This window comes from Mixophyes fleayi, chromosome 3 (genome assembly GCF_038048845.1).
Source record: "Mixophyes fleayi isolate aMixFle1 chromosome 3, aMixFle1.hap1, whole genome shotgun sequence".
Taxonomy (NCBI): Eukaryota; Metazoa; Chordata; class Amphibia; order Anura; family Limnodynastidae; genus Mixophyes; species Mixophyes fleayi.
The window spans coordinates 77,104,107-77,120,013 of record NC_134404.1 but is presented as its reverse complement, the minus strand read 5'-3'; positions in this window follow the sequence as shown (position 1 = coordinate 77,120,013).

The following is a 15,907-nucleotide window of genomic DNA, read 5'->3' as shown; positions in this document are numbered from 1 at the left end:
TGTGGGTGATGCTGGTTGCTGTAATGTGGGGGGTGATGCTGGTTGCTGTAATGTGGGGGGTGATGCTGGATGCTGTAATGTGGGGGGTGATGCTGGATGCTGAAATGTGGGTGGTGATGCTGGTTGCTGAAATGTGGGTGATGCTGGTTGCTGTAATGTGGGGGGTGATGCTGGTTGCTGTAATGTGGGGGGTGATGCTGGATGCTGAAATGTGGGTGGTGATGCTGGTTGCTGAAATGTGGGTGATGCTGGTTGCTGTAATGTGGGGGGTGATGCTGGTTGCTGTAATGTGGGGGGTGATGCTGGATGCTGAAATGTGGGTGGTGATGCTGGTTGCTGAAATGTGGGTGATGCTGGTTGCTGTAATATGGGGGGTGATGCTGGTTGCTGTAATGTGGGGGGTGATGCTGGTTGCTGTAATATGGGGGGTGATGCTGGTTGCTGAAATGTGGGTGGTGATGCTGGTTGCTGCAATGTGGGGGTGATGCTGGTTGCTGTAATGTGGGGGGTGATGCTGGTTGCTGTAATGTGGGGGGTGATGCTGGTTGCTGTAATGTGAGTGGTGATGCTGGTTGCTGAAATGTGGGTGATGCTGGTTGCTGTAATGTGGGGGTGATGCTGGTTGCTGTAATGTGAGGGGTGATGCTGGTTGCTGTAATGTGGGGGGTGATGCTGGTTGCTGTAATGTGGGGAGTGATGCTGGTTGCTGAAATGTGGGTGGTGATGCTGGTTGCTGAAATGTGGGTGATGCTGGTTGCTGTAATATGGGGGGTGATGCTGGTTGCTGTAATGTGGGGAGTGATGCTGGTTGCTGAAATGTGGGTGGTGATGCTGGTTGCTGAAATGTGGGTGATGCTGGTTGCTGTAATGTGGGGGGTGATGCTGGTTGCTGTAATGTGGGGAGTGATGCTGGTTGCTGTAATGTGGGGGGTGATGCTGGATGCTGAAATGTGGGTGGTGATGCTGGTTGCTGAAATGTGGGGGGTGATGCTGGATGCTGAAATGTGGGTGGTGATGCTGGTTGCTGAAATGTGGGTGATGCTGGTTGCTGTAATGTTCGGGTGATGCTGGTTGCTGTAATGTGGGGGGTGATGCTGGTTGCTGTAATGTGGGGGGTGATGCTGGTTGCTGTAATGTGGGGTGATGCGGGTTGCTATAATGTGGGTGGGTATCGATGTAGTATGAGTGTGTGTGGGGGGGGGGGGTTATTTATTGCTGTAATTTGGGTACTAATAATGTATTGTCATGGTATTTATTGATGTAATATGGGTGCTAACAATGTAATGTTGAGGGTCATTAGGAGAAATAAATACCCCCCATACACACACACACTACATCATATTGTACTGCACCAGCAACGCACACTGCGCCAGCATCAGTGTGCAACATTATAGTGCATGAAGCCCACAACAGGTGGGCCTGTGTGCTATAAATGCCAGGGCTGATTTTTAGTCCCAGTCCGGCCCTGCCCCAGTACCTCAGACACTGAACTCATTATTCATTTACTGTTCGCTAATAAAATGACATCATGGGTGATCTCTTACCTGGTACAGTCAGTCTGTCCAGTGTACACAGTAGTCTAGTGCCTGCTTTCTGTCTCTTCTCCTTGACTCATATAGGTCCCTTTATAGGGCTGTAATTGGGACTGTGCAAGAGGGACGACCGCCCAGTGCACAATGCTGAAGGGAGGATCATTCGGTTAATATTGAGGGCTAGGGGGTTGCAGCAGTTTTCCTTCTCGCTCCAGGCGCTAGTCGATTAAGTTAAAGTTCTGGGCCTTTGTCTTTCTCTTTTGACACCTCTGGTCAATTTGTTGTGCTCACAGTCTTGGGCAGCAGTTTATAAGCAGCAGACTGGCATCTATCTCAAAACCTTTATCACTGATTTAGGCAACTACGACTAGATGTTATGCGCAAACCATTATCTTTCATCCCTTCATTCCATGATTGTTGATTTGACATTTAGGAAGAATACCGTTCTAGATCTAAATCATACCCCATCTGACTCTCTCTATTACCATTTCCCTTTATATTTTGATTTTATATATGTTAAAAATAAAAACACTTAGTTGAAATGGTTATACACAAAGCATTTGCCTGTCATAGGATCAATGATCCTTATGTTTAGTGCCATTCACTACATGACCAAAGAACGGATGACACGGATAGTGAAACCACTAATGTGCACTTAGCCTAATGTCCTTGGTTAGAAGACCCAGCAAAGAAATTGAGAAAAGAAAAGACAAGCAGGAAAAGAAAAGACCTGGAGACAGTGAAGTTTGGTTCAAGCCAATCCACCAGAAACAATTAACTTAAAAAAAAAAGTTTACTGTCTTTGATGTCTTTAACAACAAAGATTGATTTCTTTAGGCAGGTTCAGCCAACATATGACTCTCCAGTTCTTGTGAAACTCCAAGTCAAGGTTAAGTTAAGGTGATGACTAAAATAAATAATACTTAATTTCCATTGATCGTTATAGCTGAGTGTGAATACAGGTGATAAGAGCAACTTAACTTCAGTTTAACATCTTGATATGAAATGCTGTCCAGTAATATTTTGGGGATTTCATCATCATCGCCATCATTTATTTATATAGCGCCACTAATTCCGCAGCGCTGTACAGAGAACTCACTCACATCAGTCCTTGCACAATGGAGCTTAAAGTATAAATTCCCTAACACACAGACAGAAAGACTAGGGTCAATTTGATAGCAGCCAATTACCCTACTAGTATGTTTTTGGATTGTGGGAGGAAACCGGAGTGCTTGGAGGAAACGCACGCAAACACGGGGAGAACATACAAACTCCACACTGATAGGGACATGGTCGACTGTGAAAGATCTGCATACTATGTGATTGCTTCTCTCATCTGTTTGGTAGGAGCACCTGCACATTCCATTTTGTTATTTATGTATATGCACTTATTTATGTGAGTCAATTTTGTCTACTGAAATAATAAAATATTTGTTTATTAACTTTAAACACATTGTACTATAGTCATAGCCAAAAGTTTTGAGAATGACACAAATATTATTTTTCACAAAGTCTGCTGCCTCAGTTTTTATGATGGCAATTTACATATACTCCAAAATGTCAGATGAATTGCAATTAATTTCAAAGTCCGTCTTTGCCATGATAATTAACTTTACCCCAAAAACAACATTTCCACTGCTATTTAGCCCTGCCACAAAAGGTCCAGCTGACATCAGATCAGTGATTCTCTCGTTAACACAGGTGAGAGTGTTGACGAGGACAAGGCAGGAGATCACTCTGTCATGCTGACTGAGTTAGAATAACAGACTGGAAGCTTTAAAAGGAGGCTGGTGCTTGAAATAATTTTTCTTCCTCTTTTAACCATGGTTATCTGCAAGGAAACACGTACAGTCATCATTGATTTGCACAAAAAAGACTTGACAGGCAATGATATTGCTGCTTGTAAGATTGCACCTAAATCAACCATTTAAAGGATCACCAAGAACTTCACAGAGAGAAGATCAATAGTTGTGAAGAAGGCTTCAGGGCTCCCAAGAATGTCCAGCAAGCTCCTAAAGTTGATTCAGCTGCGAGATTGGGGTACCAAGGTGCAGAGTTTGCTCAGGAATGGCAGCAGGCAGGTGTGAGTACATCTGCATGCACAGTGAGGGGAAGTCTTTTGGAAGATGGCCTGGTGTCAAGTAGGCCAGCAAAGAAGTCACTTCTCTCCAGCAAAATCTTCAGGGACAGACTGAAATTCTGCAAAATGTACAGGGATTAGACTGCTGAAAACCGGGATAAAGTAATTTTCTCTGATGAATCCCCTTTCAGATTGTTTGGGGCATCTGGAAAAACACTTGTCTGGAGAAGGAAAGGTGAGTGCTACCAGCAGTCCTGTCATGCCAACAGTAAAGCATCCTGAGACCATTCATATGTGGGGTGCATCTCAGCCAAGGGAGTGGGCTCACTCCCAATTTTGCCTAAGAACACAGCCATGAATAAAGAATGGTACCAACACATCCTCCAAGAGCAACTTCTCCCAACCATACAAGAACAGTTTGGTGATGAACAATGCCTTTTCCAGCATGATGGAGCACCTTGCCATAAGGCAAAAGTGATACCTAAGTGGCTCAGGGATCAAAACATTGAAATTTTGGGTCCATGGCCAGGAAACTCCCCGGACCTTAATCCCATTGAGAACTTGTGGTCATTCCTCAAGAGGCAGGTGGACAAACAAATACCCACAAATTCTGACAAACTCCAAGCATTTATTAGGCAAGTATGGGTGGCCATCAGTCAGTATGTGGCCCAGAGGTTACTTGACAGCATGCAAGGGCGAATTGCAGAGGTCTTCAATAAGAAGGGTCAACACTGCAAATATTGACTCTTTGCACAAACCTAATGTAATTGTCAATAAAGCCTTTGACACTTATGAAATGCTTGTAATTTTACTTCAGTATACCATAGCAACGTCTGACAAAAAGGTCTAAAAACACTGAAGCAGCAAACTTTGTGAAAACCAAAACTTGTGTCATTCTCAAAACTTTTGTCCATGACTGTAGATTTTTTACTTTTAATTTTTCTTTTGAATTTCCCACATCAATATCATGATGACCTAATGGGGAAATTCCAATTCGCAATCAAAGTTCCACTTCATAGTGGTAACTTTGGGGTATCCTAAAGACCTTTACTTGAAGAGTCGAATTTAAAGAATATATCAAGCAAGTTCAATATCCACAAGGGACACTCGTTTAGAAGATGGTCCATAGGATTTATTGATTTTTGCAATGACTCAAGTAATATTCCTGTAAGTTTATTCACAAGATGGGATCATAACTTCATCTGCATCATCATCATCAGCTATTTATATAGTGCCACTAATTCCGCAGCGCTGTACAGAGAACTCACTCACATCAGTCCCTGCCCCATTGGAGCTTACAGTCTAAATTCCCTAACATATGCAGAGAGAGAGAGAGACTAGGGTCAATTTAATAGCAGCCAATTAACCTACTAGTATTTTTTTTGGAGTATGGGAGAAAACCAGAGCACCCGGAGGAAAGCCACGTAAACACAGGGAGAACATACAAACTCTACACAGATAAGGATGTGTTTGGGAGTCGAACTTATGACTCCAGTGCAGTAAGGCAGATCTGCTAACCACTAAGCCACCGTACTGCACTCAATGAATACTTCAACTACAAGGCAATATATGAATGGAATTTAATTGAACATTATTTGTTTGTTTGATACAGTATTGCATTATTATTTGTGTGTTTTTCTTTTTAACCATGACTGGTCACATCATTGAGAACTTTAGAAGATTATTTCACACCAGACTGAAACTGCTTTAACAGCAATTTTCTAGGATCCAAAAGTTCTTCTGTATAACACTGGCATGCTATTCTTTACATTAATGTGTAGGATACCTGACATTATGCAGATTTCAGTTTCTTATTGTCTAAAATTACATTTGGATTATTAAATTGAAGAGTTTAACTCTGCTGATAATTAAGTCATTTGTGTTTGCTATCAGTGACCATAAAAGTAATCTAGACAGTGTTGTAAGAACCTTTGAAAAAAACATCTTGAAGTCAGACAAAAGCCAGACCTCTGACTTTTACACATACGCTAATCTAATAAAAACATACAACTTTGAACTCAAAAGCTTTCAACAAGAGATTCTTTGTAACATCTAATATACACTTCCCACTGCAACTTTGAAAATATATCAATGTTATAGAAATAAGAGATGTCAATGAGAATGTTTGCCTGATTTATTAAGACATGCGTACTGAGAGCAATATGCGTTTGTTTTAAAACGCACGTAGATCGGGTATACGTATGTCCAAATTCAACAAGGAGCGGATGTTTACGTGTGGTAAAGAATATGGGTGTAAATCTGCTCTGCTCTACTCAGGGCCGGATTAAGGGAATGGAGGCCCCTGGGCGAAGGCAGGGCCATCTTATCCATTGGGCACGATGGGCAGCTGCCCGGGGGCCCCACGGGCAAGGGGGCCCTATAGGCACGGCTGTTAATGAGAATAAATAATCCTGCAAAAGAAAAAAACCTGCAAAAAACACCTTCAAGGGTCACTGAGCAGGTACATCTATCTATCTCTATCTCTATATATCTATATCTATATCTATATCTATATCTGTATCTGTATACATCTATATATCTATATCTATATCTATATCTAGGGGCCCTGGTGCACTGCTTTGCCCGGGGGCCCATAATGTTGTTAAGATAGCCCTGGGCAAAGGGGGCCTCCATTCCCCCGAGAGGGCCCCCCCCCGGTGATCTAAGCTGCCCGCCCCCCCCCCCAGCACTTACCTCCTTCTCCGGCGTGCTGTACGCTCTTTACTGAGGAGATCTCGTGAGAGTGAGACTCACAAGATCTCCTCAGTAAGGAGACTACAGCTCGCCGGAGAAGGACCGCAGTGAAAGTGCTCAGCAGCACTGATCGCACCGGGGGTGCCCCCGACCGATCAATACTGCTGCTGAGCACTTTCAAGGACCCCCTGGATGCCATAGGCCCCTGGGCTGTAGCCCAGTTAGCCCTATGGTTAATCCAGGCCATTGAATACATTTATTAGTATGTTATAATTTCTACAAATTGAAATACAAATTTTTTAGAGTTGCTCCAAATTGCAAACACATATTAGCATGCATACACAGCCATTATCACTAGAGATCGGCACTTAGACTAGACCTGTAGCTGAAGCAAGAGGTATGGTAGAAAAACAAGTACCTGAGAGATGCCCAGAGTTTGAATTGACATTGCTGCATGCGCTGGTCATTGGCAGGACTGTACAATGACTTTGCGCTGGAAGATTCATTGAACGTGGTTGAGTTCTGCGGCATATACTCTGGTTGTGCGCATGCGCAGAGTGACTTTGTGGATTGTACACACAAAATCACTGTTTACGTCCCTTGATGAATCAGGCCTGTTAACTGTTTCTTAGGTATGTTCTGGGTTTAACCCATGGGTGCTGATTTTTGGGTGATTGTTCTTTGCAGAACACAGCAGATCTGTATTTGAAGCACCTATTGCGGTCAGAACAATTGTGTCACCATATTTAATTATATTGAGTTGACTGCAAGATGGAAGTAAATTACTAGTAAAGACAATAAATGAGTGTATTTCCACCCATATAGAGAGCTGTATACATCTGTAGATGGGTCCGCCTCTGCATGAGCAGCTTATGTGTCTGCTTTATGACAAGTCACCATCATTAGCGAGAATTTCCACCTGCCCTCTAGCAGGGGCAAAAGATATGCCTCCTGAATTATGTGTATGCTTTTTTTAGCAGATCTTCCTGTGCGCTGACGTGGCCGCATCTGATGTCATCAGGTTAAAATCAGGCCGCAGGTAAAAATCCGGAGAAATTGCATCGGGGGCGACCGGCCGGCCTACCCCCGGCCCTAAAAGCGGAAAGTCTGAGCGGCCCCCCTGCTCCCTGGCCCAGCCCGCCCCTGACCATTACCAAGCTTAATATGGAAGATTTTTGAGCTGTATGGATGTTTAGGAAGGTCATCACAGGCATGCATTTTTAAAATAGGTAAATATCACAGCTTTTACTCCATCTGAGTTGGAATTGGCACACTTTCCACATAACGCTGAATTCCATCTAACATCTATACAGCAGCAACTGTGATCTTTTTAACTGCACAGACAATGCAATATTGTCAGCGGTGGATTAGGACCATCTGGGGCCCTGGGTTGTATGTGCATCATCATCATCATTGATATTTATTTATATAGCGCAAGCAAGCAAATTCCGTAGGGCTTTACATTTGGCAACAAACAGTAATAAAACAGTACTGGGTAATACAGACAGAAAGGTAAGAGGGTCCTGCTAGAAAGCTTACAATCTGTTGAACAATGGAAGTCTGATAAACGAGGTCAAGTTCCACACATTGCATATTGGTCCAGTCAGAATCCAGAGTTATAGAGTGCCTAGTGGGCTATATGATCCAGTCACTCAGCAATGTTGGTCAGGGGGTCACAGTGTTGTAGCCTTGTGTGACCTGTGTAAAGGGTGGTAATAGGGTACCCTTGGGGGTTTAGAGGTTAGTTGAGGAATATTATAAACTTGCCTGAAGAGGTGTGTTTTCAAAAAATGTTTGAAGATTTGAACACAAGAGATGAGTCTTATAGTGTGAGGGAGGGAATTCCACAAATTGAGAGCAGCCCGATAAAAGTCCTGTAGCCGGGAATGGGAGCATGTGATGAGACTGTCAGAGAGACGCAGATCTTGTACAGAACGGAGGTGTCTATTTGGCAGATATTTTGAGACAAATGAAGAGATTTATGTTGGTGCAGTTTTGTTGATGGTCTTGTATTTTAGTTGAAGTATTTTATTTTGGACTCAGTAAAAAACAAGCAACCGATGTAGAGACTGACAGAGTGGCTCAGCAGAGGAAGAACAATTTGTAAGGAGAATCAATCTAGCCGTTGCATGCAAAATAGATCATAAGGGTGAGAGTCTGATTCAGGGAAGACCGATAAGGAAGGAATTGCATTAGTCGATGCGGAAGATGACAATTACATGAATTAAAGGTTTTTTTTATATGTATGCAGCATAATTTAAGTATAGAGTTGATGTGGGGAGCAAAGGATACATTCTGAGTCAAGTATTACACCTAGGCAGTGAGCTTGCAGGGTGGAATTTATGGTCATGTTGTCAATAAAAATAGAAATGTCAGACAGGAAGCTTCTGTTGCTGGGTAGGGATATTATAGCTCTGTTATTGAAAGATTGAGTTTGAGTTGGCGAGAGGACATCCAAGATGAAATGGCAGAAAGTCAGTCAGCAACGCGTGGCAACACAGATGTCGAGAGATCAGGATAGGATAGATAAATTTGTGTATCATCCGCATAGAGATGATACTGAAATCCAAAGGATCATGGGTCCCTACCAAGTCTCAAATAAATGATAAACATATATGATGGAGCACACCAAGCACTTGGTCCTGCTGCATGCACCTATTTCCTTGTTGTGGTCACACATTAATGATCCTTCCTTTGTCATATACACCCTGCGCTCATCCTTTGTAACATGTCTACCAACTTTACTTTTATCACATATGTCCCCACCATCCCTCCACTTCCCATATATGTCCCCAACACTCTTCCCTTGTCTCCTATGGTCTCTCACCATTCTCCCCGTTCCCATAGGTCCTAATCCCTTTCTTCTTTTCCCTACCAGCTACAAGTCTCTGCTGTGGTGTTCAGTGGAGGAGGGCTCTGGTCTTCTTCACATCAGCCCACAATGCTGCTGCTCTGTGTAGTAAAGAGCTCTAGCAGAGTGATAGTGACTCCCAATAATGACATCAATGGCACTGTACACAGACCGCTCACATGAAACAGCAGCGTGAATGTAGCGTAGCCCTCTGACCCACAGCCACACACACTGAGCACCACAGCAATATTAAAGGTGACTGGTACCCAGATGTCTAGACTGCTTATTTTTGCCTCTGATGACATTGTGCTAATGCTGAAATGCGTCAGGTTTGGTGTTAATACATCTAAGTTGTTTTGAATACCTCTACTATTTATCCATCCATCACAGCGTTCAGTTTTACCACAAACCATGTACTTTTTATTTTGAAAGTCCTCTCACCTGTTGGACTACAGATTGAAAGGGTGCTGGATCAACGAGATATAATACGTGAGTGCATGCGCTGTCAGGCGCTAGCGGTTTATCTAGCTGTGTATCTATGAAGGAAGACTTCCATTCTATCTGGCGTGTTCGTTACTGTCACGGACTATTTGCTCTGCATTGAAGTCCTTTTAGTGATTACTATATAAATTTGAAGGGCGCAGGATCAATGAGATACCACACTGTAAGTACATGCGCTGTATAGCGCTTGCGGTTTGCCCAGCCATGCATCTGTGAAGGGGGACTTTTATTCTATCTAAAGGTGATCATTTGTCACTCTGGGGTGTTTTACTTTTGAGTTGGAAGGAAAACGTTATTCTAATCATTAATTTATTGTCATTTATATGAAAACTACATATTCATTGGAGCTACCTCTTTGGAAACTTTATATTTCTGTGAGTGATGTGTTACAATTTACACATATTTTCATCTGTCAATTGGATATGTTCTTGTTTATATATGGAGAGTTTGCTGCAGAACCAGGTGACTATTTATGTAATTTAATTACCCAAGTCTCAGGAGTTGCCGTTGAAACTCTCCTAGTGAAACTACAGATTTCCTTTATATTGGAATTTTGATTGAAGGAACTATTTGCTCCATTTATATACCAGCTTCCTAAATATTGAACGCTGTAGGAATTATTATTACATACAGTTACTCCAATTTTGATTTTTATTATATTTTGTTATTGCTTAGCGCTTCTGTTCCTTTCTGATACATACATGTTCATTGTAGAGGTATTTTTATATTGTAGCAATACTGCTTTACATTCTATATTTGACTAGAGTTGTTTTTATTATATTTTTAATAAATTTGTTATATATATATATATATATTTTTGTTCATGAACTCACATTGCTTATTTATTTTTATTTACACTTTCCATGGGCTTTCTTGCAATCAGCGCTGTTTTATAGTACATGACAGTTTTGTTTTTTGAGGATTTCACAGGTTCCTCTACAGCAGCGAGTGCATTGTACCCTATTTTGGTTTCTCATATTTTCACATCACCAGGTATTTTCTGGTATTGTCACCTGACCCACCTCACATACTCTCCTCTGGGGAGATGGCAGAGGGGAGCAGGGCATGAAGCTGCACGGGTGGCTGTTCCCCTCAAAACTGGGTAGTCAAATATGCCATGTTTCCTACAATGACTTTATATGTGGTTGCATTACTGATATAAATTGTCTAGCTTATGATACATTTTAGACTTTTTTTAAAGAAGTTTATGGGTATGCTGTTTTTACTTCCAGAATGGCAAATATAGAGCATTTTCCACCACTACTTGCAACAATTCTTCAACAGACTCATTAAACACACTTCCCCTAACAAACCACATTTCCCATACACTTTTCTCCTTTAAGACAAGAGACACCCACCCACATAAACTATTATATACAATGGTAGTGGTGGGTTCATACAGTCTAATTGCTTAATTCAATATGTTTGATTTACCAGAGAAAATGTTAACGTCAGTTGGCTCTAAGGTTTTTTTTTCACCTATGTCTCTTATAAACCAAGATTGGTTGTAAAGGGACTTTTATAGTTTTATTTTGCCCTTTTCTTCATAATGGTTACCTAATTAGGCTGTGTATATTGAGGTCCCACATTCTGTGACCTTCCTCTGCCTTCCTGCTGTCTGGATCACCTACTGTCTACCTTCAGGGACATTGTTCCAAAGAAAGTCAATAAAAATGGCAGCACTGCTGTTGAAGTATTAATCTTACTGGCCCAGCTTTTACCAGACACCCAGGCCCAAGGGCTTATGTTCATTATTTATCCCTGTAAAAAAAAATGTCTCAAGAGAGTAAAGATTTGGGGAGAGGCTTTTTCACACTTTGTGGTTTCCCAGAGACTTCTCTGTTGTGTTGTACATTTTACACATGATCTGGGGCTTACAGGAATAAATGTCATTCACAAAGCATCTGCTGCCCAACTTGCTGAGAGCTAACGTTTCTCCAATTGATTTGTTAGCATCATACAAGTTCTGGACGTGTTAAAAATAAATGCATAAGCAGATGAAGTAGTTCCTGGTTCAGAATGCCTAAGACTAATTTGCATTAACTAGTTTATTAAAAGTACAGTAAATATCTGTTTGTAATTTTGCAAATTTTCTCTTAAATATTTGTTAATTGCTGACCGCAGTTTCCAGTACTTAAGTAAATTGGTTAGAAATATCTTTAATATATGTTTCTTTTTTCAATATAAGGCAGCTGAAAGTTCATCATCATCATTAATCTTTGCGAATGTTATTTGTAATAAGTTCATCTTGCCCCATTTCTGACAATTCCTTTAGTGGCACTTTCTGGGCAAAGAGATTGTCACAACTAGGAATGCCACAGTTTAGACTATTACCTTAGTAACATATAAGTTTTCCGATAATAATTTGAATTTATGCATTATTTGTTTAATAAAGTGTGTTTTTTGCCCTATTATGGCCAATTTGTTATATATTCCTTGCATGCCTGAGGTATATGTATACACACGGTCATGAGAATCGCCATATATTGGACATCAAACCGAAGAAGGACCTGCTCCATGTAGCCCCAATGTAGCCTGCCGAACTCCTTCTCGGTGTCATGAGAGAGGACGAGGAGCTCAGATTGGGTCTCAATAACGTTAATGACCCGTCTTAACGTAATGAGCGCTTGGTGCCCCCTGACAAAGCCCACCTAGCCCTAATGAACCAGGGTTGCGAGAACCAGGCTAAGCCTATTTGCTATTAATTTAGCACATATTTTAATATCAGAATTAAGAAGGGCAATGGGTCTATAATTTAGGCAGGGTGCAGGATCCTTCCCTGGTTTGGGTATAGCACTACATAAAAATAGTGCTATTGAAATATTGTGTTTTTCCAGTGGACATACTCTACACAGGACCAGGGAATACTCTCTCCATCTAGTCATTTGATAAGTAATTATAAGTGAACTATCTTTTACTTGGTTTGGTTGTATTTCTGCTTATTCATCACAACATTGTGGTTCTCCTGTCTCTTTCATTATCCTTATTGATTGAAGCCAGCTAGCAACATGGTTTTGGAAGGGTGTCATATGTCATGAGGGAGTGAATGACAGGGAGATTTGCTATTGCATTATTATACAGCATATTATTTTTTGATGCTGTGAGTTCTATATATAAGTTTTCAAACATTAAAAAAATTTGTTCAACATTATAAGGTTTTTTGCCTAGAGCTGGTTAAAAAAGGCTGACAGTAGTGTCCTTCACTTGGACCATTGACAGGAAGTCTGCTATGTATAGAACACTATCTCCATCTTCATCTCAATTATCTTCCATTCTGAAAAACTCATGAACATTTATTTATGTATGTGTGAATGTTTTTAGTAGCTCTTTTATACCAATCTTGTAGGAGACGTGCCGTTGGTATCTGTATTCCCATCTTGGACCACAGTCCTGCAAATGGTAGCACCAAGCATTCTCACAAAGGTGCCTCTCAAAATCAGAAAGTTGGTGTGGACCTGTGTTATGGCCATGGCAGTAATATAGCTGGAATATTTGCATCCACATTTACATCATTTTGATAATTTACCCCTTTTTCTGTCCATCTTCCAGGACAGAAGCATTAGGTGAATAGTAGTTATTTTTACTATGTTGCCCTAAGTAAGGGCAATTGCTTGAAATAATACTTTATGTAGTTAAACATCTACACTGTTTTCAGGTACACAAGGACATGCATATTTTTGCAGTGAATATACGAATATTAAAAAAGAAACTAACATGCCAGCTGTAGCTCTTGGTTATCAAATAACTGAAATCTCAATATATTTGTTTCAGTGTGGTCTAATTCGCTGCTAAAAGCTGTTACCTTTTTGGTAGCTGCAGGCATATTTTACAAGTTTTCTTTTCATTTAATTCTTACACTTTTATATTAATGTCTAGCCTAAGCTATTTTTTTTACCCAATTAACTGCCTGACCACAACATTTTCACGTACTTTGCTCATGGCACAGAAACCTTTTCTTAAATTAAAGTTTCCTGTCCAGAATTTCCAGACTTTACTATTGACTTCATAATTAACTCATTTCATTTTGCGGAATATTTGTTTTCTTAAATAGAAGTGTTCAATATTTATTTTAAATTTTATGAATCAAGATCAGAAGAGAGAGACTAGAAAAATGAGTGAAAGTTTCATAATCGTTCAGCATAATATTCACCTCATTCCGTGCAGTGCGGCAAAATTATACCAGTTTTGCCAGCAGAATTTGGCCCTAATTGTTTCCAGTCCCACCTCCAACCCACTATACAGCAGAATGAATTGTCCATCATTGTCACAGATCTGTTCATAGACTATACATTTTGTGAAATGTGGATTTACAAATAAATTGCAAAATGTCATATTGTGGAATTGCAAAGCAATAGTGTAAGATTGTATAGCTAGAAATTCGCACCTCTGTGAAGTGACCTGTTCCACAGGGACATTCCATTTCCACAAAATTTTCCAACAACTTTGTTCACTTCAATGTGCAACGCCCCCTCTGGTGTTGTTATTCACACCTACCAGTGAGTGAATGTGTGGCACCAACACTAGGACCCAGAGGAGACACACCAGGAACAGTTGCTTAGCAACATAAGACTGGCATGAGCTGAGTAGAAGTGTGTGTGGGTGAGTGACAGCCAGAGATAGAGAGGAAGAAGTCAATTGTCCCCCAGCTTAATTTGGGATCGGGTCCATGGCCTGTCACCACCAGGGGTCAAAGTACATCATAACTGAATGTGTGGCTGCATATTAAGAGAGGAAGGAGTCCCCAAGATCAGAGAGCCACAAAAAGGGGAAAGAGTCCCCATAATAATAAAGAAGAGCCCATGAAAGAAAAAAAGGTGGACCCCAATAAAGAAGGGGGAGTGCCAAAGCAGTGTGGAGCCAATAGTGGCAGCATCGAGGATCTGTCATATCTAGAGAGGGGAGAGCATGTAAGAGACCCTATGGAGAGGATTGCTGAAAGATGCAATATAGCAGTATTAATGTGACCCAGTGGGGCAGGGAGGACACCAGAGAGGGTGTTAAAGCCCAAGGGGTGAGTGAAGAGGCTGTTGTTGTATGTGATCTACTGAAAGTATTCTGGAGCAAAATTCAAACATATTTTATCCCCATTTTTCAGATTTATGATTTTTGTGGTTATACATGAACAGAAAATAAGACAGGGTTAAATAAAGTACAACTGGAGGTGAGCGAGGCTGTGGCAGAATTTTGCAGAAAATTACATTTTGCAGAGGTCTGATGTTCTGGCGATACAATCTCCGAATTCGACTTTTGCTTCGTCAGATGGCCATTCCACACAGCATTTGTAAATTTGCGTTTTGCAGAATATATGGTCTATAAATAGAGCTAGCATGATAATGATTACAGACAATTTATTTTGTTGTGTGGTTTGAATTCCGGGTTGAGCGACCATGATCGAGAGAATTACAAAATGTGCAAAATTCTTCACCCAAATATGTAAAGGAGCAAATATTCTGCAGAAAAGTATTGAAAATGTTGCTCATCTCTAAGTATTCCTAATGCTCAATTTTGTTTAGCTTCCCTTAAAGTGAAATCGCCCTAGAAATGCTGTTTGGACACATTCATTTCACATTAGCCCTGAAAGTGCTAGAGCTGCCCTGGTCAGCTATAAGTGCTGTTATTGTGAAGTGGAAACGTCTAGGAGCAACAACAGCTCAGGCATGAATTGGCCGGCCACACAAGCTCACAGAATGGGACTGCCATGTGCTAAAACATGTAGTGCATAAAAATCATATGTCTTAGGTTGCAACACTCCCAACTAAGTTCTAAACTGCCTCTGGAAGTAAGAAATATAAGTTGGGAGCTTCATGAATTGGTTTTCCATGGCTGAGCCGCCGCACAGAAGCCTCAGATCACCATGCACAATGAAAAAACAATGACATAAGTAGTGAGAAGCACTCCACCATTCGTGGCAACAGTTTGGGCAAGGCCCTTTCCTGTTTCCGCATGAGATGCACAAAGCGATGTCCATGAAAAAATGGTTTCCTGAGTTTGGTGCTGAAGAACTTGACTGGCCTGCACAGAGCCCTGACCTCAACCCTCATTGAACACCTTTGGGATGAATTGGAACACCTTATTACACAACATCAGCGCCCAACCTCACTAATGCTCTTGTGACTTTGATAAGTTTATTCCATTTTCTAATTGAATATATCAGATTCTGCAATGTTTGAATTACATTAGTGAACAAAATGTAGATTCCCCCACCCTATCTCATGACACGAGGTAGGGAACTTGTCTGACCTGTTTAAC